The sequence below is a fragment of the Corvus cornix genome, chromosome 7 (assembly GCF_000738735.6).
Source record: "Corvus cornix cornix isolate S_Up_H32 chromosome 7, ASM73873v5, whole genome shotgun sequence".
In the NCBI taxonomy this organism is placed as follows: Eukaryota; Metazoa; Chordata; class Aves; order Passeriformes; family Corvidae; genus Corvus; species Corvus cornix.
This window is the reverse complement of record NC_046337.1, coordinates 19148363-19173566: the sequence shown is the minus strand read 5'-3', so window position 1 is coordinate 19173566 and position 25204 is coordinate 19148363. Positions and strand designations below refer to the sequence as shown.

General features: G+C 37.6%; 1 protein-coding gene across 12 annotated transcripts in view; it reads right to left on the bottom strand.

The window, feature by feature from the left end:
* Positions 1 to 25204, bottom strand: part of B3GALT1 (beta-1,3-galactosyltransferase 1) — a 186741-nt gene that overhangs the window by 20500 nt on the left and 141037 nt on the right. The window contains exon 1 of one of the 12 annotated variants that reach the window (XM_010406839.4): positions 1164 to 1690. The exons of the other annotated variants lie outside the window; for them this stretch is intronic. The gene's annotated coding sequence lies outside the window, so the exon portion shown is untranslated. Of the gene's footprint in view, positions 1 to 1163; positions 1691 to 25204 lie in introns of those variants that run through there. 12 annotated transcript variants of the gene reach the window in all.

The following is a 25204-nucleotide window of genomic DNA, read 5'->3' as shown; positions in this document are numbered from 1 at the left end:
TTGGTCTAGTAACAAAAGGTTTAGGCATAACATCTTTTAATCTGAGAAATGATGAAACTAGCAGTGGCAAAAATAACATTGCTAGTTTCCAAAAGTAGATATATTAGATTGAGAGGTAGGTCATTTGTCAGCCACCCCTTTAGATAAAATAAAATGGAAGATAAAAAAACATTTGCTCAGTATCCCAAAGTCAGGGACTGCAGCACAAGATTAAGTATTCTAAGGCATCTACCTCTTTCTCTGTATACTTCTAGAGACACTGAAGAAAATCTTAAATTTCAGCATGCTTCGGCATCTCAAGTTCTGGATGGACAGAGGGAGATTGCAGGGAGTTGTCTTTATACAGCTGACATCTGTAGCCTTGAATGTCATTCATAAATTAGGCTCCTATCAAATAACAGTGCCCCTAGGCATCTGCTGCTTAAAAACTGCGCTTCAGAGGCACTGAGCAACCTTCTGCAGGATGGATTCAGTATTTTACAGTGCTCATAAGAAACCAATCTGAAAAACAGGTACCAAACCAATTAAATCATCTTTGTTGGTGGATCTCCTTTAAGTCTTTAAAAATCTGCCGAGAGAAGTGTGAAGTTCCTTTTGCAGTATTTTTTGGAAATTGTTTAGCTATAACTTTATGTGATAGATGCAGAAAAGGAATGTAGTGCGCCACGTAATTCTTCCTTTCTTCTTTGGCAGTTGATCTTGAGTGCCCACAGAGCCCATTAAACTCATTTTGCTATAGCTTTACTATTGACATTGGAGATTAAATGCCAGGGTATGAAAGAATTTTTTTTAAGGACTATGATTTTTTTGTTTCAATACAGCATTGTCAGGACCAAAAGACTGTAACAGTCTGCTGTGGTGTGTTACTTCAATCATTTCTTCTTGCCTAGGGAAAATATTTCTGATTAGCATAGTTACTGTCCCTTTGTTCCAAGGTTTATACAAAATTCAGCAGTGTTACTGCAACTGAACTTAATGGGAGCTGTGAGTGCTTGGGCCCTGGATTTTCCCTGTTTGCAGTGCTCACTTATCTTCTCTCGTCTGATAAGCTACAAAATAGAATAACTCCTTTACCAAAGCAGTGGTGACTCTTGGTGCTACAACACTACAGTAAAAGATTTTTCAGTCCTAAAACAATGCTTTGCACAGGTATTCTTACCCACCCAGTTGTCATTTACTCTGAAGGAGATGGAGGCTGAAGTCCTGGGTGCTTTAGAGGCTGGTCCAAGAGTGCCCACCTGGACTGCTCTCCATACAGCTGGCAGTGGGGGTGAGTCCAAAAGGAGGTCAAGAGCCAGTGCCTCGAGGTTTGACCTCTCATGTTGGTTCTGGGGCAGCATCTCAGCAAATCTGTGTTGAGGCCTGGGAATCTAGTTCTGTATCTTTCTAAAAAAAACCCAGAAGAGTCCATGGAAATGGACTTCTGCAAGTGTAGGACACACATGTGTAAGTTAAACACATTTTTCAGTGTTTTTTCCTGCTCTGAAATGATCTCAAACTTTCAAGGGCAACATGTGGTTGAAGAGGTCTCATAAGGTGTTTATATAATTGTGATTGTATGCAGCCTAATAATACACTTTCTGCTCTACTGCTTGATGGAAACTTTTCCTTGATGTCCACTGGATATTAAGCAATTTAACGACTTGATGAGTAAGAACAAGGTGATTGCAGAAGTAGTCTCAGCCAGCTAAAAGTAAGCATGCATCTCTCTTTGCTGCTCTGCTTTCTGTTTAAATGGTGCATTTAATTATAGGCATTGCATTTGGGAAGAGTTCTTTGGTTTGCAGCAGATACCCAACAATGTCATCTGACTTTTCTGTTACAGCAAAGACTTTGCCTGAGGGTTTGCCTGAACAATGTTATATTTTTTATCCCACCCAGTGCATAAGAAGACCTTCAGGGAGCAAACCCAGCCCAGGTTCAGCATCTATTGCTGAAGTCACCTAGGACTCACAACTTGCTTGGAGTGCAGTGCTCTCTCAGTGGCTTAGGAGGGGGGTTTTGGCCAAGACTGTGGCTGTCTTTCCTCTTACTTTTGTGGGGTTATTGTAGTCTGCCTGGGCCTCCCAGTGTAAATAGCATTTACACAAACCCTGTTGTCAGCAGTTACTTTAGGAGAGATTCTTCCTTTCTGCTGCTCACTCACCCTCTTTGCTCCAAGATTATGTGCGCATACAGATACAACTTCCAGTTACGGTTTTGACTTCTAAATTTATGAATGTGTGTCAAGCCTCTTGTGCTACTGCTGTTGCTGTCATCTCTCTTTCATCTCTAGTGGGATGGCGCTTGTGACATTTGCAAGCTTTTTGTTGCTTAGTCTCTTTCTTCAAGAGCACCCAAGATGGTATTAAACACTTCTGAAATGGCTCCACACTGTGTTCCTGGTATGTTTTTAGGCCTGTAGTTTGGCTGATTTTTTCTTTTTTTAGATCCTAGATTGATTTGTTAGATACAGATGGAAGAAATATAGTTCTTTACTGTGACCCCTGTCTTGCCCCATGGCAGCCTAGTTAACTACTGATCAGCAGCTACAGCTGTAGACTCCAAACATGAGAAATCCTGAATGTGTTCTGAGGAAAAGCTAATTTACCAAGGATCATTTGGAAGTCCTGCTGATGCCTGGTTTTCTGTCTCTGGTGTCTATAATTGGCCTGGGCAATGCATGGCTGTTTGTATCTCATACCATACACTGCTTTATTTCTCTGGTAAAGGTTAACTGTTAAACTGATTAATTGTCTGATGCCAACACATTAGATTGAGCAGTGGCAGCTCTTTGATTTTGAGAAGATGCAGCACATTGACTTTATAAATGTAGCATCTGGCTTTTCCTATTTTAACATGTGACAGCATTTAAAGAGCTGGTTAGGCTTCTGGAATTTTAAATACCAGATGGGAATTTTATATTCCCTGTGTACTTTATTATGTCTAGTAAATACTGAAAGAAGTGGTGTCTGTCTCAAAGAGGACCTATGATTTTCAGCTCACAAATGAATGGGCCTTTATTTCTACTGCTACTTTCAGAATTCTCATTATCACCTCTGTCCCTTCACCACCCTAAGCCTTTTCCATGTCCAGCATGCCTGCTTATTGCTTCTATAACAGCTTTTTTAGGAGCAAGATGCTGCCTTCTTCTTTTGTTGTTACAGGAGCTAAACTTAAGAGCAAATGACAGATAGGAACTGGGCTGTGCCCAGATCAAGTTTTTAATGCTCTCAAGCATTTTAATATAAACACAGTTATTTTCAAATTAAATAAAGCCTTTAGAGTCTTTACTCTGCATTAGAAAAAACAAGATAAAAACCAAGCAGACTACAAGGCAAACAAAAATTTTTAAATGCCGGTGGACTTCTGATGTTCTCAATACAAGTTACTGTTCTGTGTTCTTTGTTATGCTTTACAAGCAACACAGAAATAAACCTTCTGTAGTCAAGATAAAGTGAGTCTCAGATTCTCCTGAGAGAATCTAAACTGCATCAGGCACTGCATCTGCAGCTCCTGTGTGTCAACTGCTATACCTAGTCTGCAGTGGAGAGAAAAATAATCCATTTCTGATGAAATGGCTCTTTATGATGGGTAGTGTCAGTAGTAGAGATGCTGAGACACATGTAAAAATAAATATGTACAGTCCAATAGAAGAGCTCATTAGATAGTTGCAATAGTTGTTGGTCAGTGCAACTGTAATATTTTCTTTAATTTTTTAGCTAAAGATCTACATCTTCTTTAATGAGGATATTGCTTAAAGGGAAAATTAATGATCAGAATTTTTATATAAATGTATCCCCCAATATTATATTAATTTAGATTTGAATGTGTTTAGATGTGGAAAATGTTCATTTATTTTTTAAAAATAATAATTTTAAAGGCTTTAAAATACATAAATATATCTTATTTTTTTTCTTATCATTAGAAATGTAAACACCACATAACTGGAGACAGAGTGCCTGTTCACTTGAGATTTACAGCTCACTATTGCATGCTCAGAAATAAGACACTCATCTGAGCTTCAGACCTTTATATTTGTCTTCTGATGTATAGGAATTCCTGTGAAAATATGAGATCACAAAGAGTGCATAATTGGCACTGAATTCCCTGTATAAAGAACAGTAATCTTGAATTGTCAGACTATAATGCCTGTTCCTCATGATAAATCTGCTGCATAGCCATTAAGTTATTATACCATTATACAGTTAAGCAATTAAAATAAAAATGAAACTCATGCTATCTGAGGTTTTCAAATTGTGGTTTTGATGAACAACATGAAAACAGGAATAGTGAAAGAAAAGTTTTATATTCCTTACATTTCACTGACCCTCATCCTTTTAGCTTTTCTTCTAAATATCAAAAGATCTGGCATAACAGAGAATGCCAGGAAGCACATCTGACAAAACTCTCTCTTAAGTATTGTTGAAAAAAATTTGGTGGAAATGTTTCTTGGCACCATCAGGTTAGCATTAGAAGTGTAATGGCTTTAAAGCAAGCCTGAACACCCCTTGACAAATGACAGTTCCAGATTTTAACATTGATTACAGATGCTGCTGAAGATATCAAAAGACATGTGCCCAGCAGTTGCGTAGTGCACTTGCCCATGACAATACTATTTGTCTGTCAGAAGATCACCTGCATCGGTGGTCCAGCACTGATGATGCTGCCAATTTCTATGTTAGGAAAAGTAGAAGCCTTGATCATTTTGTCAATCACACAGCCAAGGTTCTTGTTTTTCTAGCATAGTTCCAGGGACCAGTTTGTCTGAGTTCTGAATTAACAAATTGTTTCTATTTACTTGAAAAGTAAATCAGAAAAAACCAGCCTATAAACACTCTTTTATTTTGCTTATTTGTTATCAATAATAACCACACTAAATACTATATATATATATATATATAGAAAGATACAATCGTGGACAGAATTCTCAAAACTACACCGGGTTGAACCTAGATGATCTTTAAGGTGCCTTCTAACCCAAGCAGCTCTATGTTTCTGTATCAAAGCCTAATATAAGAGAGTAAATTCCAGGCAATTATTTGGACCTAGCTGCACATGTTTCCCACAGGGGTTTTGCATATGGTTTGAAGAACCAGAGACATGGTACATGCTGAAGTTGACTTCTGCTATGAACTAGTCAGTGTGTTTGCATGAGTTTTCTAGCATTCTCCAGCCTCCCCAAAGCCACACCACCAGGAAACATTGTGTCCTTCAACCTCTGATGCTATTAGAAGAGGCAGTTCACCGTGGGTAATTATGAAAGCAGAATTATTTTTCCATGTTTTTATGTAATATGTTCAATCATCTTGAATTACTATTAGTATTTTTCCAAATTGAATTGAGGAGTACAGGGGGGTTTTGTAGCTATATCCAGACACTTAAAATGAAGAACTCCTAATGTGGTCTCCTTAGCACTGGTTGTTGCCCAGGAAGCATTCTAGGAGGATCAGAGTCACTGGAATTAGAATGAAGGTCTTGTTGTCACTTATTTTACATTTCTCTTGGAAAAGTTATCTTTCTGGGAATGATTTTTCCTCCAGTTTTCAAAAAGGAATATCAATAAAACTTGGAAATGTGAATGTAGATTTCAAAGATTTATATTTTAAAATGTAAAATGAAGCTAATCAGGCAATTCTTACTAAAATTGTCTTTTGTTTGGTTTCTTGATTACAGAGCTTGGAGATAAAATTAAGAGAACATTGCTTAAGTTGATATATACAGTTTTAGATTTAGAATTCTTTTAAAACATCAGAAGAAAATACCTCATTTTGCTCTTAAAAGCTCTGGTATCAGGCAATTATTTAAAAGTAGGGGTATTTCTCATTCAAAGACAGCTATGGTCTCATTTTCCTTATTAGACACAACTCTCATTGGAATCATCCTGAACTTTGCTTCGGTGACTAGTATGGGTTTGAATGAGACACTGACATTTTCAGGAGGCTCACTGTTACACTTCTACTTTGGTGTGTCTTCCATTCCACTCCTTTATTGTGGCAAACCTATTGCCCAGTTTACTTTTGTTCCAAAAATCTATTAATTTTTTTTTTAAGAGAAAAAAAATAGGGGGAAAAAAAGTCTCTGTATCAAAGGAAATGAATATTTTTGTCTCAGGGAATACTTCTTTTTAAAAATTCCTTGAAAAACTTCAATAAAATAAAACCTGTGGTATACTCTCAGTGGACTGTGGTGTATAAATATTTGTATTTTGACCCAATCTGTTTCAAGCAAGTCCATAATGTATTTGACTTTTACATTGGTATAAAACAGTAATCAAATTAACTAGATGCTGAGTACATTTAAACTATTATTTCTCCTGCCAGTAGGTCATATGGTGAGATAATTTTTCCAGAGGTTGCTCTCCCTGCCTTCTAACAACCCTCTGTTTCTTGCTACTGTTGACATGAGAAAGTTCTTACAGAAGAGAATGTGAGAATACAGCTTCATGTCTAACATCATCCTTTCATGTAAGAAGAGCTTGGAAAAGAAATTTCTGGGTACTCTTGGATACAAATCGTGTATTCAATAGGCAACTTTTTTAATGATACATTGCAGTTTTCTGTGTAGGATACCCTCATTGTTCCAAGGATAATAATTAATTGGTTATCTGTCAAGCTTATCCCACAGGACCTAATCATCTCCATTTTTGCTAATACTACCTTCTTCTCCAAAGGTGCTTTTTCTTTCAAATTTAATAAATGATTATCATAATTAATTTAAACATGGAGATTTGTTTGCAAGCTGCCCTTAGGCTGAAGTCCGTGGCTTCTTTTTCAGGCCTTGCCGGCGTTGCATACCTAAAGTCATGTCTGTTCTTTTGTCTGTTATATAATATCATCTCACAAACAGTGCTACCTCTCCCTGCAAACTTAGTCTTACTTAGAAAATACACTAATTAATTGCCATTATCCTTCTACTTTGCATATTTTCCTCTCTATTTATAGCTTTATGTAATTTGCTTTGCTTGGCTTTGGTTTTTTTCATTACACTGTGAGCTTTTAAGTTTGGGGATATAACTTAATAGGATCTGATTGAATAAGATGCCGGCAGGTAGTACAGGACATAAGTAGGTGAAATAATTGTTCATAAATGCTTTTTAATTGTTCATAATGCTTTTTAATTTAATAAATATATCTCCAGTACTTACTGTAGAGCATTTTATTTTCAAATTTTCTATTTTATTATAAAAGTTCCCTTTGTATTAGGCTCCTGCTCATCCAGCCTGTGAAGTTAAGCACTGAAAGTTCTGCTGCTGCCAGGGGGTCAAGGGGAAGTGTCACCAACTAAAAGTCTGACTGAGTGGTTTTAATTGCTATGTGCTACTAATTTGATGAACTGCCACACAGGACAAGTGTAATGGGGCATTATTCAATGTTCCCTAGCTTTCAAGTGTCCTTCATGTCTAAATAAAGCACTGACATTTCTGTCATCAAGTTTTGGGTTAGAATCTCAAACTTAAGGTAGTTTGAAACAAACAATTTTGTGACCATTATGATGATGATTAAAGAGAGAAGTTCTACCCTCTCCATAACATTAATGACAGACCAGATAATACCTTTTCCAGCCTCGAAATGAGGTTAAGCACTTTGAAAGCCAAGGCATATCTACAGAAGTGAAATTGAGCTTTTCAGAGCAGACTATCCAATCATCTCACATAGCAAGCAAATCACTCTGCTCAGTGATTTTATAATGTAGAATGTTTTTAGAGTGCTATTGCAAACTTCATATCATCCTGAAGCATAAGCCACCCTAGGCCTGCTATGCAAATGACCCTATTAGGGACAGCTGAACAAGTGACAAATCTGCATACAGATTGCCAGAAAAAGTAGTACAAATTCTATGAGTAGCTGTGCTATTTAACCCTTCCAGTTTGGTGAAACACGCTTCTCTAATGATGCTCATGTTGTTATTCCAATCATAGATTACATCCAGTCATTTAAGGATTTTAAAGCTAGTCTGTCTGGGAAAACATGAGAAAACGTACGTTGTTATGCATTTGCAGTCAGCTGTAGTGACTGAATTGACATGAATTTCCTTCTCCAACAGTTTTTTGGATCACTTTTACAATTTGGTCATGAATTTGGGAAGAGCGATGCCAAGCCATTCTACACTCTTCCCACAATTGTGCTGGTGATGTTTGCTGTCTTTGTCAAAGGGAGATAGAGCAATGTTTATTTTCCCAAAATTGTAGATCCACTTTAACAAATTACAACCTATTTTTGCACCTCAAACCAAACAGAGCTATGCTGGAGCAAAATTCAGTGAGCAATCCTCACCAAATGTTCTTCCAAGGCCATTAAACCACTGGGTACTTGTCTTTTTTAAACCTTCTGATAAAGAAATAACGACATTTCAGCAGATGACATTATTTAAAGTCCAGGCTTGAGATGTAATTTTTCATGTTTTTAAAGTTTTAATATTTTTAAAATCTTTATCTTCCTCTTCATGGCCAGGTAATTTTGCAGAATGGAGTGAAAGGAGGGTGTGGCTATATAGTTACTTGTTTTTACTTTCTAACTTGCCAGTAAGAAAGTGTCATTGCTTTTCAGAATATAAAAATGTGCTGCAAAATTGGAGACTTGTGGAAGCTGTGGCATATGTTTAGTGTTTCTCAGACAGATCTGGACTTCTGTTTCTGCTTTGTGGCCAACCACAACCATGTGGCGCCAGCACAGATGATGGACAGGGAAAGCTTAACGTTTGCCAGCAAATAATCTTTTGCTTTAGCCAGTTGAGGTTGTGTCTGTGAGCTGACTTGTCCTTACCGTGACCTGCTTTATTCCTCTCAATTCTACCTGAGGAAAATGGGTCTGAATTCTGCATATATTACCTAACCCACTTTGAATGTTTGTTTCGTATTATAATTGGAGCCTTACTGGAGCTATTTTTAATCCTTTGCAAACATGGTTTAATAGAAAGCGTAGAGAAGAGAACACAGTAATCTAATCTCCACGAGGATTTGCATCAGTGATGTAGGATAGGCAAAGGACATATTCCCCAAAGCTGTAGATCCCAAATTACGGGACTTGCCTTGTGCATGCTGGAGCAGCAGGAACTGTCAAATTGCAGCTGTCCTCTGCACCACTGCTGTTGGCTCACAGAGCAGAAGTTGTGTTTGCTTTGAGCCCCTCCTAAAGTTTGATTCCCAAAGGGATCTTCACCCTGCAGTGTCTGAGAGACATGGTGGATGGAGCAGCTACTTCTTTGCTTCTCCTCACTCTCAGGCTCTGCCCATGTTGGAAAGCACCACTAAATAGATGTCTGTGTGGGGAAGGCAGAGGGATGTTCCCTTTAAGTGTCTTTCAGTCTTCCCATCACTGAAGCCTGACAAAGACTTCATTATTTATAATTACTGTAATTTTCTGTTGCCAAGCTATAATACAAAATGCCTATGTGGATATTTTTATACATTTACACTATTGTCTGGCAGTTGGGGACTTTGTAAAGATGTAACTTTGAATTCTGGGTGATTTTATGAAGCCATTGTATCATGAGTGCTTTGATATGCATGTGACCCATGATAAGGTGTTGAGGCAGAACAGGGCTGAGGGCTGGGTGAGGAGGAGGTGAAGTGGCTGCTGAGCATGCTCTTCAGAACGTGGGTGTGGGGATGTGAAAATTCAACCTCTAAAGATTTCCTGAAGAGCTTGGAGCAGTTATATCCAGTCCCTGGAGTTGCAACAAATTAAACTTGTACTCATTATTTAGTATTCTAATGTTTGCCTTGAAACACTGTTTTATTGGTTAATTATATAGCATGCCTTTATGTGTTCTCTCTATATAGAAAATATTTCCAAAAAAGGTCGTAAGATTTCCTTTTCCATTCCCTGATTTAAATTAAACAGGAAAACCTTAATATGCTGTAGCCATCTTTTGACCTTGCAGCACAGGACTATGGTAGCGTTAATATTTTTTGTGAACTTGATAGTTTTGTTCAGTACCAAATTAAAATGCTAACAAATGAAAAACACTAAAGCAGAACTCAGTAACACATCGTGTATTACTGCTGCTCCTTTGACAAAATTATCTTGCTCTAATGTAGTAGGATCAGCTTTCCCTCTCATTCCAAAATGTCTTCACATTGTAAATAGCACATACAGCATTCTGTATACATACTGTAATTGCACTTAGGCTTGACTCATTCTCATGCTCCTTGTTTCACTGAAGTCAATGAGGTTATGTGGTTAAGTGAGAGCAAAATGTACTCCTTTCATTTAGACCAAAATGGCAAATTACTGCTGTGAGTGCTTCTGGGAATATAGTGAAAGTCACAATAAAATTTAAATATAATTTATGCATTGATCTGAAATAGGAAACTTTGAGTGCTCAGGAATGTTACAGAAAATTGGAGTGATTAGTGTTGAATTTTGGTCCTGTTTCTTCATTGCATTTTTACCACCTCATTACAGCTCATTACAGAATTTGAGATCCGGTATTGCTTCTTACAAAAGAGGAAAGCAGTTTTTGTCTAGTGACAAAAATAAAAGTGTTGGACTCACTCTTTACCAGAAAGAATTTTTAAAATAGTTGAAGGGAATAAAATTATTGAACACAGATACGGGCTGAAATTGACAACATTTCATAATAAAATACCAGAACAGTGACTTTATTTTCATCATCATCATCAATCATCATTATTGTAAATGTATATGAAGAGCATTGTGATTTGCATAAGTCACTACATGCTCATTGGCATCAGATGTGCAACCAAGACTTGGCTTTTTCCTATCTCAGCCTTTTCTCTTCATACTATGGTATTCTCTGCTGTGACACATTGAATAAAATGGAAGATTATATCCTCAGATCCCAACACCCAATCTAAATGTGAAAAATCACCTACATGTAAGTTTTAAAGACCAACTTGTAGGATATGTACTAGCTTTTTTTATACAGAAGTACAGAGCACTAGCAGCATTTGTGATTTATCAAGGCACTGCAAAGAAAAGGCTGGTGTCTTAAACACACGACACTTGTCTGTCCCAGGCCAGAGCTGGAACCTGGACTACTGCTGAATTTTAGCTTAGTGGGGTAGATGCTGCATCCTCTATGGGGACGGTGAAGTCAATGTCCTGATGATAAAGTGAGGAAGGCTTAGACAGCCTGTGAGAAGCAGTGTTTGGTACGATGGGGCAGGAAAGGCTCTGCGGCATGTGTGAGGTACAGCAAGTGAGGGAGGTGGTGCAACAAGGATTTTGCGTAGATCTCAGAAATGTGGGAGTCTGGTTTAAGCTATAACTTACAGTAAACCAAACTGAGATATGAAGATGAATTGGTGGTGTGCCAAAAGCAACAGGGATTAATGTTGATTCTCAATAGAAAGGCACAATTACATCTTCATGTGTTTAGCTTTATTTTGGGGGGTGGGGGGGTGGAAATCTAGTTTTAAATATCAGTGTAATATTCTGCAATAGTGAATATTGTGCACAGAAAAAACTGGACAGATCAACTGCAGTGACTCACCTCTACTTAAGTAATTTCTATTGATGCCACACTGTAGGACCACCCAGTGAATGTGTGGATGGGTGTGTAGCATTCCCCCGGTTTTGCATGTGCAGAAATTAGAACATGGCACACTCTGGGTCCAATTGCTTTCTCCTGCACTCTCAGAAGCTGTGTGGAGCTTTCTGAATGCATGCTAGAGAAGTGTAGTTTTATATGGGCAACTTAGCTCCTTTCAGAAAGTCACAGAGCAAATAAACGCCCCAAGCTGTGGCTCTACTTTTCACCTCATAGAGACCAAATGTACGCTGGTTAAATGGATGAAAGGAAAATGTACCTTTTCTTGTAGCTTGGCCACAAGAAAAATAAGTTTTTTAATTGATTGGGTCAAGAGGACCTCAGGGAACGCTGCTTGGATGAAAACGGAATGCCATTTGCAGCAGAGATAGGAAATCTGATCTAACAGTGTTGTAGTGTTCAAAATCTGATTTAACACAGCTAAAACAAATCAGGAGCCTCAGAGATTCAAGTTAAAACTAAAGTTAGAGGCAAATGTGCATAGCTTAGGCTGTGGAAGGCCAAACTTTGTATGCTCTGAGGCCATATTCATTCCCAAGATAGGCCAAACCTCTGTAGTTACATTTTCCATTAAGAGCAGGTTTCTTATGAAAATGTGCTCAATGACACCAAAATCTCTCACAGGCTTTTTTAGCTGATCCCTCCACCTAGCTTCCAAATCTGGCAGGCTCATAGGTCAAATTAGGGTCTTGAACTGATTTGTTGGCAATTGTTGGTTGAAATGATACGAATTGGTGAGGACAGGTGAAGCAACAACAATAAAACCAGCCACATCTTCCTATACATTGGAAATTGAGGAACTCATGGGTTAAAGTTGCAGTTTTCAGGGAATGCTCTTACCTTTCAGCTGCATATTTCAGAGGAAACTGAACAATATATTCTTTATGTATGAAGAGCAACCTGGAGTAATGTTGATAATATAAGCAAAAATCTAAAATCAGTTACTATGCCCATAATACCAAATGCTAAAGCATTTTATGTCTCTCCTTCCCATATTAATGTTTATTTCTTTTTCTACAAGTGTTCAGGTTCTCAAGCCCTCAGCAGGATTCTCCTGGCAGGCAGAAATTGATGCAGCTGCCTCTTGCAGATGCTCGTAAACATCTTGTATTGGTCATGGGGCTCTGGCAGGTGAGCAGGGTGGTTATGTATGATGAGTTATAGTCTCCACTGATGACCTCGTGGGAGGACCAGAGCCCCCTGGAACAAATCAGTGCAAACAGCTTTCATGTGTTCAAGAGGTGGGGCAGAGAAGCAGGGCCCACCCAATGGTGGTATAGCTGCAGGGCAGCCTCGAGTTTTGTCTAAGAGGTGAGTGCTTTGCACAGCAGCAGATTAGAAATGCAAGGGAGGGAAGAACCAGCCGCACTGACACCAGCCTGTGGCTTGCACAACTATAAAGGAGTAAAGGATTAGCTCTTCATATTAATTATCCCCACATATGTGTAGGGGGACAATGTAAGTCACTAAACCTATGGGTAATTACTTATGTAAAGTTTTTTATTTCTATATACCTGTAGAGAGAGCTCTCTGTAAATATATAGATACTGACGGTTTGCTATGGCTGAATGATATAACTCTTTATTTTGAGCTTTGAAATGGATTTTTTTTTTCCTAAATAGGATTTTAATAAGCCCACAAGAAATGCCTGCTTTTCAGAAAGTCTGTGATTTTTATAACAGTTTTCTCAGAACTAATTGGCAGAAACTGATCTTGACCTCATTTTCCAGACCTTGGAAAAAATGAAATTGTAGCAGTTGACAGCTACATATAAATGACAGCTTTGCACAGAAATTTATTAGTTAATTTTTCCTACTTGGAGATGACTGTCCTTGTACATGAGGGTTATTAGTATTTTTCTGTTATCTGCATTTTCTATTTAGTCATTATAAACATGCTATTAGTGTTCTATACATTACTCTAGTCACATAAAGCCTAGACTTTATTTTGTTTTTGTGAAGCTGTTAATTATTTTTCTACACAGGTTTTTAGTGGGCCTGCAGGAAAGAATGGTTCTGGTTTTGATTTATATTGAAGTATGATTCCTGAGGGTGGGATTCAATAATACAATCCATTTGTCTTAAGCACTGCAAAGGCTCATGGCAAATCTCTAAAAATAAATTTCTTTAGAGAAGATGTGGGTGAGAGAAGCTGTACAGTGGTTTTAACAGTCCAGAACTGTGAGGTGTTTTTTTTTGTTTTAATAGGATTACAATCAAATAAGTTTCAAAATATAGACCATGTAAGTAGAAAAAAGTGGATATCATTCATAAAAGCAAATAAGATATATTTAGGAATTCAAAATAAAATCCTATCTAAGCATGCTGATTAGAGCATAAGATCTCTCCTACAGAACTGGACATAAAACCAGAACTAGAATGTGATGTTAACTAGAAATCATTTAATCCTGTGGTTCCATTCTGACTAAATACAAAATATGAGTGGCCTGGCTGTCAAAAAGTGAACTTGGAAGCAAATGGAGGGATAATTTGAAAGGCTGATAGCACAGCACACGTGCAAAGATGGGAGTCAGGGGAAAAGAGATATTTTAGTCTTGATGGTGTCGCCTTGAACTCAGGTGTCTCCCCAGTGCAGAGCTGCTCTCAGGAAAAGCTCTGCTGGTAGCTGGGACAGAGCAACCTCTGCATCCTCCACAGGGTCTCTGACAGGTGAGGCCCTGCCTGCTCATCTGCTGGGAGCTTTGCCTGTGCCTGCCACCTCTCTGGAACTCTGTCAGGCCACTGCCAGGGAGGAGGAAGGTGCTGGCCCCTTCTTGGGGGCCCAGCCAAATGCTGGTGCACAAGTGGCCTTGCTTGGTCACCTGCACAGTGTGAGCCCCATCTCACAGGTTTAAGTCAGATCACAGAGGTTTATAAAGTAAGTCACTTTGTGAAATGGTTTCCAAATTTGTGATGCAAGTTTGGGAATGAAAATGAGGTTTAGGGTCCTTTGAGTTATTTGCCCTTTCTGTAGGCAGAGAAGTTGTGGTGTGAGGCAGGTTGATTGTAGATTTGAGTGAGGCCTGACTGTAATAATCCCAAAAACCAAACAGTGAAAGTGTTATGGATAATGTTATGCAAAGCAGAATGAAGGAACTGGAGTATGATTCTGACTTGCAATTCAACAGGGAATATATCAGAAGATTCTGTTTTGCTTTGCTACTGTGGAACAAAGACTGGATGTGCAATATGTATATTGGTTATATTTTACATAAATCCTTAAAATGTTAATATTGGAGTGGATTTGTTTGAACAGAATAGAGATATGTTCAGTTTGCTGAAAGACTTCACGATATTAATTTATAACAAAGCTGAAAAATAATTTAAGTAGACTTTTTATTAAACATGAGAGACCTAATCCATGCTTCAAAAATGTATTTGCATGGTTTGAGGGAACTTCTGGGACCAAAAGATGGTGAAAAAGAGGCTTAAAAGTAAAGAATTATGTGGTAGTGAGACTTTAAAAAGACACTGAATTTAATCCTATAAGACCCGTAGGAGTTACGGGACAGGACTTCAGCTGATAAAGTTTTTGTTGCCCCATTAAAGTAATTCTTGGGTATTTATGGAGGATATCTGAAGGTTTATATTTTCAAATTGCATTCCTATATAAAAAAATCATCTCTGAATGGAAGTCTGTGATCAGGGATTCACCTAAATACAGGTGATATGACACTGCTGTCTCCCTCTTCTTGCAGAGCTGCCCAGGATTGAGGACAGGTGCTGGACAGAGCCAGTGCTGAAGAGCAGGTGAGGAGATAGAACGTAGTGCCATTTTAGGGCAGGGAAAAGTCGGATTAATCTGAAGTAATGACGCTCCATCCTCAAACCATGAATTTACTGCAGGAAAGTATCCTTCCCTTTTTTCCCCCCACCGTCTCAGCTTGTCAGCCCTGGCACAGAGAATCTGTGGCTGGACACGTGAGATGGAGCGAGAGCTGTGGGCTGTGCCAGCCTGTGAAGGTACAGGGGGATCTGCTTGGCAGGGGTGTGCCCCACACGTGTAACAAACAGTCCCATGCTGGGCTTGGGATATTTGTGTGTGTGTGGTGTGCACTTGCCTGATGCCTTAAAAGGCCTATGGAGACTTTCAGCTAGCTGGAAAGTTAGTATCGCTGTGGCCTGGTATTGAAATGGATCTCTGTGGGTTTTTATTTATTTTGTCAACCTCATGTTAGAGATGAAATAACTCAAATGAACTTTTAAGATCAAAAGTGAACAAATTCATGTACTGACTTGCTGCAGGGACTTCGTAACTAAGGATAGACACCTTTGCTTCCATGTCACTTTTTAAAAAGAGAGATGGTTGCTATGTAAAAGTTGACATTTAGCAATATATTATTTGCTAAATTATTAGTGGGTTTGCTTCCTGTTATCTTAATAATTTTGAGGTGTTAACTGCTAGCAAATTCTCCCTTTTTAGTAGTGGTGACTACTTCTAAAGTTATAAAGAGTTGTGAGTCATAGCAATACATGGAATTACATATAAATGCTAAAAACTGACATTTTAGTTTGCCTTAAAATTATTAAAGTGAAATTCCTGGATATGTATCATCCTAGTTGTTCCTATAATTTGTGGAATGAATAATTTGTATGATTAATGTGGTATGATTAACATTTTTCTGTTTGTGCAATATCAATATTTAGATAATGATTTCTTAAGTATTTGTGTTTATTTGCCGAAATCTCTTTTGAGTTTTTGTCTCAAAGAAGAACTGCAATTTAAAAAAGATTGTGCTGTGCTACTTAATTGTGCCTCTTTGGATAAGCCAAAACAGTAGCGCTTTATTTTAATCACTGGATAAATTTGTGTTTCTAGAACTGGTTTGTGTGCCTGAATTTACCATTTTATTTCTATGAATTCTCATGCATTCAGTTTTGAAATTTTTCTTCTGTTTGTGCCAACAAGTACCTGAATATTCTAAAAAGAAAATACTAAGTAGACTGGAAAAAATCAAATAGGTGATTTGGAATCTGAAATTAAAAAACTGGTGTTTTTGGGGGAAATTACGGGGGAAAAAGTGGGGTAATAAGCATAACATTGGAGACTAAACATTTACTTGATTATCTCCTAATTAGTATTAAAAGTGAAGAAATTATGGAAATAATTCAGAAAACGTGAAAAGAGAAGATCCTTCAAAAGAGGATCACTTACTGTAACCCTTAGAAACTGAACAGAGTATTGAATGCATTTGATGCATTGATTATAAATTTTCTGTTGAGTACAGGGGTGATTCTACTGCTCTTAATCTCTCGACTTTTGATTTTTCTTCTTTATGGTGAAGGATGTTCATATATTCTTTTTTAATTACCTAATTTATCAGTTGGGTCTCTGAAAGATCCCTTATAAACTTGAGCAACTTTACAATATGATACCAGTAATTTAGCAGTTGCTGAAGTAAAATGAGATCGGGGTTATTATTTTTAATTGGAAATCTTCAACTAAATTAGAGATGAAAATAATAAAAAAAAAAAGACTGTTATAACCTAGGCTATAGAAATATCTGTTATTTCATATACATATGTTATTTCAAATTTATATAAAAATAGCTGTTATTTCAGAAAACAAGGTGGGGTTTTTTTGCAGAAGATCATCATATCAGTGGATCTTGCATTGATGCTTGACAACAGCTTGAAATGGGTTTGGATTTGCTGCGACAATTTGGAATTGTGCTGTCTTGTGGGTGGGTGTCTACTTGTGGGATTCTACCCTGTGGATTTTAAAGCAATCTATTTTAGAAATTTCTGATTCTCATGTAAATATTTCATTAAGCATTTATTTACTATGCAAAAATTTAAGGAAGTTAACTTTTTTTTTCATTATCCACTCACGTAGATTTGCTTATCCATATTATACCTGTCTCACTTGGAGCCATGGGACACAGTGATCTACTTTTCCTGTGAATGTCTTCTAAAGAACACTGTGAGGAGAAGGACATATCACAGACAAAATGCCTTTCATGTCCTTTGGCCCTCTTTCAAATGGGAAAATCTAAAGCATCAGGTGAGTCTGAATGACTGGTATACTATCAGTGAGATATATCACAATTAGGAAGCCCAGAACAAATGCAACTCTTTCCTGGGCAATGAAGCATGAGATTAAAGGCTGATGTCCAAATTTAAGAATCCAATTAGCAAGTGACTTATGTCTGTGGTACAAAATCAAAATGCTGCTATTTAAGTTACATATTCCAGCACTGTATGGGTTCATCTCCTTGTAAACTACTGAAGAATTTTTATGAATAGTTAAATGTGTATCTGGAATAACAATATGTGGTGTCATAAAGAAATGGTGTATGAGAAATAGTGTACAAGTGCTGCTTTCTTCCACTTCGTGTTTTCCACAATGAGCTCTCGTACACCAGGGCCTTTAGTGGTGCAAACTACTATGAATACTGACTGCAGTTCCATAGCTTCTGATAAATTTGGGGATAAGCCAACTCAGCAGTTACACATTGGGTAGGAGAAGCATGTTCTTGAGAGGATGTTTGCAGTATCAGACCGCTGCATTTTGCAATGGTAACCAGTTCTCCGCAGCCTGATGGTGCTTTGGAAATTCCTGTGATGTTTTTCCTAAACTCAAAGTGAATAGAGGGGAAATTGTATTGCTCCTTTGTGATATGTTCCTCGAGGAGTGAACCTATGGAACTTAGGGATTGCTTTATAAGAGGAATGTGGTCATGTTAAAGACTTGAGAGGTTTTGGTGGAGGAAAGACTTGAAGGTTATAGACTAATTTAGATAGAGGTTTATTTCACAGGTCATTTATTTGGCTGATTGGGATTTTACAAAAGGAGTCTGGGGGAATACATTAATTTTCTTTGAAGTGTCTAAAGTGTATGGTTTTATGAACTCACTTTACTGGGTAACGCACCTTTCTGATTTCTTTTTAACAGCTCCCTAGAATGTATTTATAACTTAAAGGATCATTCCTAAGCTCAGTATCTAAACATGAGTGTTCATTGCCTGCATGTAATAATAAATGATAATGGAAGAAGAGTATTGGGCTATTAGTTGTAGGGATTAGAAACCTCTTCTTTGATGACCAAGAATAAATGCAGCTGATGGAAGATAACTGAATTCACACATCTATATATTTTCACAGAAACATCAGGCATAGATTATGAGACGTATACATGTAGAGAGGGGAAAATTGAGGACATATGCTGGCCTTTCAAACAATGTAGAGAATGTGCATTTAAATGTACTTACATGTAGGTCTGTAAAGTTGACCTAAACATCAAATGAAAAAAAAGTCAACCAGATGTGACCCTGTATGCCTCATAAACCCTACTGAATAACTGCTTTTATTGTTTTGCACACAGTGCATTGCTAAATGTGATTATGGAGATCTTAAATCCACATTGGTTTAGGGTAATGCAAAAAGAGCTCTGTTTAAAATCAGTGAGTAAATACATCCCATGTCAGTAGAACCTACATTGTCTAAGTGTGGCCTTGTGAATCTTGTTATCATGGTTGCCTTCATCTTAAATTGTATAATTAAAATGTTCTTGATTACCAGCTTATTAGAAGGGGCTTTGAATGGAGCAGTTGAGAAATTTGGATGAGAAAATAGGACAACTTTATTCTTTCATTGTTCTTTATTCTTAGTGATGCTTGCTTCATCCTCACAAGCTATCACTGCGTGTGGTCACTTTGCTTTGTTGTAAGGCTCTGTTCTCATCTCATCATGACATCTGCTCACAGTCTGTGTTATGGATTTCACTAGGGTCATTTTTCCTGATGCTGTCAAAGTCTCTTTTTTAAAAAAAAAAATACAGTTCAGAAGGTACCAATGTGAGAGGTAGTGATCATAGTCTTTTATGTGAGTTTTGATTTGCTAGATTTTCTGGGTTTGTAACACGAAACAAAACTTCATTAGAAAGCATGTAGTTACTATGACCTCTCCTAACACTGTTGTTCACTGTTTTCCAGTATTGCTGCGAAAATTTACAGTGAATGAGAACCTCCTGAAAGTATTCATAGCGTCAGTATTAGTCACCACAGTACCATTGGCTCTATAAAGCTGCCAGAGACTAAGCTCCATTTTTCTCTTCTGGACCTTTACTGCTGCAATTGCATTTTCTGAAATTAAGACCACCAGACTTTCTAGGGAAAATGTAAGATTTCATGCTAAATTTTACCTTACTTCCACTTTTCCTGTTATAATTTAGGGAAATGTACTTGAGATTGAAAAAGTGATTCTGATAAGGTGTCAGATGGAAATGAAAACCAAAAATTTTGGCTCTGAACTCATGGACAAGATTGTCTACCCTTATAGATGATCCCTTTTCTATTGCTGGTACTGCTTGTACTCTTCACTATGGCTTACGAAGAAGCATAATAAAGAGAATGACCTGATTCTGTTTTTAACCCTTTTTCCTTCTTTATACCTTCAACTTCTGCTTTTAAAATTCCCAGTAGATAACTTTTTCTGCTAATTAATGTACCAAAAGTAGATTGAGTTTGTCTTTGGATATAAACTGCATGCATCCTTGTCTATACAGAACAATTCATAAACCTGTCTGTAAAAGGAAGGTGGATAAAAATAAAAGATTGGGGCAGGAGCACAAAGCCATAGGGAAGAGAGAGAACAGACTGTCTTGATTTAACAATCCAAAGCATGGAAGGTTTTGCAATATTCTTTTTTCAAGATAGTCAGTTCGTTGTTCCAAAATGCCTGGTGATGTAATAGCTGTGGTGGAGTTAATTTTCTTAATTTCCTAAGATTTCTGTTGTTTCTTGAGATGCAGGAAAAGAAAATCTGTGCATTTTAGAATTTATATTTTCTCCATTTATTGAATAAATCATCCTGACAGGAGATGAAATAGCTATCTCCCTGCTGTGGATATAAAAGATACAATCATTTTTCTGCTGAACATCTAGGTCTCATGCATGTTATTGTAATAGAGTTTGTTACTGCTGAGACATGGAATAAAGCTTTCACCAAAAGTTTATTTTAAATGCACTGGTTTTTGAAGCCTAAAGTAAGTGTTAGAGTAATGAAATGTTTTATATTCAGCTTTAACACTAGACAGTCATGGCAAAAAGGAAATATTGCTGCCTTCAGCCAGGTGTTTTGTATTTCATATTCTTTATGCTAGGCAGGGAGAATAAGAGATGCAGAGATAGCATGGAGGTATCTGATTTTGCTAGAATTTTGCTTTTTGGTGTTGTTTGTAGAAACTAATGTGATTTTAAGATTTTTTTAAAAATATTGTTTTAATATTGCAAACTGTCATTGTTCTGTTAAATATAAATTGTGAAGCTTTGATTCATTTCAGCTTTGTTGTAACTTAGGGCCAGATTCCAAGCTCTGCATAAAGTGCAAATCCTTCTGCTAAACTGGACTGTATCAGCCTTGCAAAGTCCTTAGCATGAAGGGGGCTTCTATAAATAGCAACAGTAGTAGTTTGAACGGATGGAAAGTGTCTGCTGTTCCCTGGAAGTTCACATTCATTTCTTTCATTTATCGAGATGTTTTACCACTTCTTTAGAGAGGTGTGCCTCTATTCAGTCTGCTTGACATCTAAAGGGTGTGATATTGGACAGTTACAAACGCACCTGTGGTTTAAGGGGAGACATTAGGCAGACTGAGAAGTCAGTCCCATTGGTCCATCTGCTACATTAAAACAGAGCTGAATTAATGTAGACTTGAGTAGCTGGACTGGTGAAAGCATAACTTATGAAAACTAAAATATAAATATTTCATTTAATGGGACTCTTACAACTTGAAGTGCAGAGAATACTGGGAGATGATAGTGCCTGGAGGGGCTGGCACTTAGTAAGGGTTGGAGATTCAGTGCAGCCATCATTTGTACAACTTAGGTTTTATTAAAATCAGCAGGCATTTTACCTCTCATATTCACTACACTATCCCCTGTGCTACAAAAGCTCTCAGACAAGTACAGAGCATTTGTCAAATCTCACCATAAATTGTACATTTCTGTGAGCTTGTTGCAGCACACAGTTTCTTCAGAATTTCAGTCATCCATAGCAAATCAAAGCATTTTATCAAACCTTTTGTCAAATGAGTATGCAGTGATGCACAAAGCATGTATTTTAGATTCCGGATTGTTAGGAGATTATGTAGGCTTACATGGACTAATATGAAAGTAAGCTCTTTCACATCTGTCCAGAAACTAATGTTATTTTTAAGTAACACTTCGGCATTCTTGTATGTTTTTTGCTGGCAAAGCCTTTTCTACTGTTGCAGATATTTACAATGCAGTCTTTGGATGACTGCAGCCACTGACTAGTAGAAAGTGTGAAAAGAGTAGTGTAAATCAGATCTAGTAGAAAAACACAGGTTAGAGTAATGGAAGTATTATGTTAAAAGAAGTAGAAGTATAAAATTTCACATGCCGTTGCTCCTGGAAATACTTAGTTTATGTAGATATAAATTAAAAAGACAAAAAAAAAAAGTCCATCATCAAAAAAGCCAAGGAACACAAGGAAGAAAAGAATCCTAAGTGATCAGGTCCTGTGAGAGGCAGGCTGATTTCTATTACCCAATGCATCAAAAAATTTTTTTAATTCCTTGATAAATTCTCTTTTTCTAAGAACCTCAGAGGATTCTTCAGTCTCAGATTTAGTTGCAGTCCTGACCTTGGCACGCAGGTAGATACAGTAAAGGGGTGTAGTCAGCTACAAAAAAAGAAAGCTTCAGTCTATTGCCATCATCAGGCTCATACACTGAATTCAGTGCTTCAGTGGTGGTCATGGTCTGTCTCCCAACTGGTAAAGTAGGAGACACTGCAGCAAAGGAAAGCTGCAGATTTCATATCTGTTCTGTGTTTGCGCCCTTCCAAGTTAAGATAGTAATCTGATCCTTTCTATTCTAAGTGTAAAAAAAATAAATAGTCCTGAAAGTAAATTTAGAGCTCCCCAGTCTTAGACAACAGAGCTCCTGGGCTACAAAACTCCTCCTCACTTTGTCTCAGATCTGTAAATCTCTCTGGACTGAGTGCAAGCATTTTAACTGGCCAGATGGGCACTGTGGTATCATGTAATGTTGGAGACAGGCCTGGAATTATGGTCGCTCCAATGCATTTCACTTTGGAGAAGCAAAAGCACACTTTTGGACCAAGCTTAATTCCCAGACTGATGTGCTGGTTGAGCTGTTGGGCCAGGGCAGAGCACCGATGGTGGAGGTCAGGCCTGGCTGTGAGTGTGCCCAAGCTGCTGGCGACAGTGTCCTGCTGTGCCTGTGGCCTCCTCTGGCCTCTTGGGCCAGTATTGTCTTTGCCTCGGGAGCCCCTTTCTCACATCACTGCTTCAGGGAAAAAGCCATAAGGATGCAGTTCGCGATGTGAGGAGCAGTGAAGGTGTGTGGGAGTAGGAACAGAAGAGACCAACTTGTGAGAACCTTTAAAGCTGAACTGTCAGCCAGTTCCACACTGGGTTCTTGGGTTCTGGGCTGAGCATCTGAAGTAGTGTCATGGCCTGCTGTTAGGTATTGAAGATTTTCTCTTAGTGGGTGAGCCAAAACCCTGCTCGTTAGCACACACCCATGCCATGCTTCCTCAGGGCAGACACAGCTTTATTTAAAAACAATTCAGGTAGGTAGTGCTCAAGCTGGTCTCATGAAAGGTCTTTATTAAATAGTAAACTGAACCCTTAGTAACTGGAGTTGCCAGTGCCTGTCAGAAATATTAATCTGAAAAAGGGAGATAGCTGCTGCTTTAATAAATATTATCCTCCACTGAAACATTTCCTAGAAGTTAAAACAGGAATATATTTTAGGAGATATTAATTGTGCTGTAAGGTTTCCTGCTGATTTGGTTTATGGCCTCTGCTCTTTTCTATCTACAAAACTTAGGTGGTCTTGTATGGTTCCATGATGCTTATGTCATTAATAATTCTCAGATGCTCCTTGGGAAAGTTACGCAGTAGGATAAATCTTATATGCGTTACTGTACAGTTTGTCAATAGGGAGTTCCAGGCTTTTCAAAAAAAGTATTTCTCTATTAAAATGAAGATGTGTCAGGAACACTGATTTTATGATGATGGATGCTGAATGAAAAGCTTTAGAATCGCTAGAGATGCATGTCAGTTATGTGTTGTTATCCATTTTCTCTTGAGTTTTTCCCCCCCCATATTTTCCGAATGGATCTCTTTCTTTGGCAGGCTCCCAGAACAGCAAGTAACTATACTAGGCTGTTGGACATATGCTGTTAAAACTGATTGTCTGTGGCAGTGTTCAGACAGTTTATATATTCCCTGAAACTTATTTTAAAAGGTCTTTTTGTTCATCCTCTATCTTAAAAGCCAGTTTCAACAAGCATTACTGAGATTTTGATTTACTGTTATGAGTGATGGTTTTAAATGTGCTGGTGCTTTCATGGGAAGATTAAAACCATACTCTTGTGTTATTTTTTTCCAACCCCTGCCTGTGACTTCAGGTACAAAAGGTAGACTGTACTTTTGCTGTACAAAGGCTTCTCTGAAATTCCCAATGACGTTTAGGTATGGATTAATATTTTGTTGATTATTTTTAGGCTAAACATTACTAAATACAATGTTTGATTGTGTCGCAAATCTCTTACTCTGAGTTTATTCATTCTTCTTATCTGTAAAAGGATCAGTCATTCCATAATTTTATTACAGTCAAATAATCAGCAGTAATATACCTGAATGGGATTATAAAGTATCTATAGATATAAAGAATCTATGAAAGCTCCAGCTTTGTTAGTAATAGGATTAATAAAATTCTGAGGGTTCTGTCCCTCAATTGTTCTATAGAAAACAACAGAGGTGACAAATTTGGGGAATGCTGAATCAGTGCTGAAATATTTGCACTAGGAAAATGCCAAACTAAGATTACAAATATTTTGTATTCATTAAGAATAAAGAGATATGGGTTAATATTCAGATTGGGTATATAGAAAGATAATACTATTAACCAGTCACCAGACAATATTGTCTCTCCATCCTTTTATTCAGACCTTTGAATTATGATCCATCCTGTAATACAGAGTTAGACAGTCTTGACCAGCTACCCTGTAACCTTACCATGCCTTTGTCATATTTGCTAAGTCAACTAATAGTATTTTTCAAATACCTTCTGCATTCTTTGATAGAGAAGCAAATGCCTTCTGGTTCATTGTAGCAGATTTTTGGGTAATGAAATTTCTAATCTGTATGCATTTAGACAAACTTGATGACTGATAAAAGTAGGAAATCTTAAAAAAATTACAGCCCATTGAATAGCCGAAACATCCAGTCACGTGTATGTTGGTGCCTCTTGCCTTATTGTTTAATTCTTCTAAATGCTGTGTTGCTCCCGAAATGCACATAGAAAGTTGAAGTTCTGTGTGGTTTACTTTTCAATAGAATAGGTGCATAACAGCTGATTCTTAGCACCTCAACTGACAGAATCCTAACATGCAGAGGGCAAAGTCTGATCCATGGAACCGTTGATTTGCATGAGCTACTTATGCACCAACATGTACAATAAATGTACATGAGGTACAAGAAATGTGCTACGGGATGACATTATAATGACAATATAAGGCTCCAGGTGGTCTCTTTAGATGAACAGAGCTTTCAAATTAATACCTTGATGCTCCATATGGAATGAAAGAAAGACCTTTTCTCCAATAATGTGTACAAAACCTGAAATTTTTAACTGCATATGTGTGCAGTAAAATGAAGCCTCATGTTGACATAGCTCTGAAGTAAATAAAATGATTGTATCATTGCAGGTAT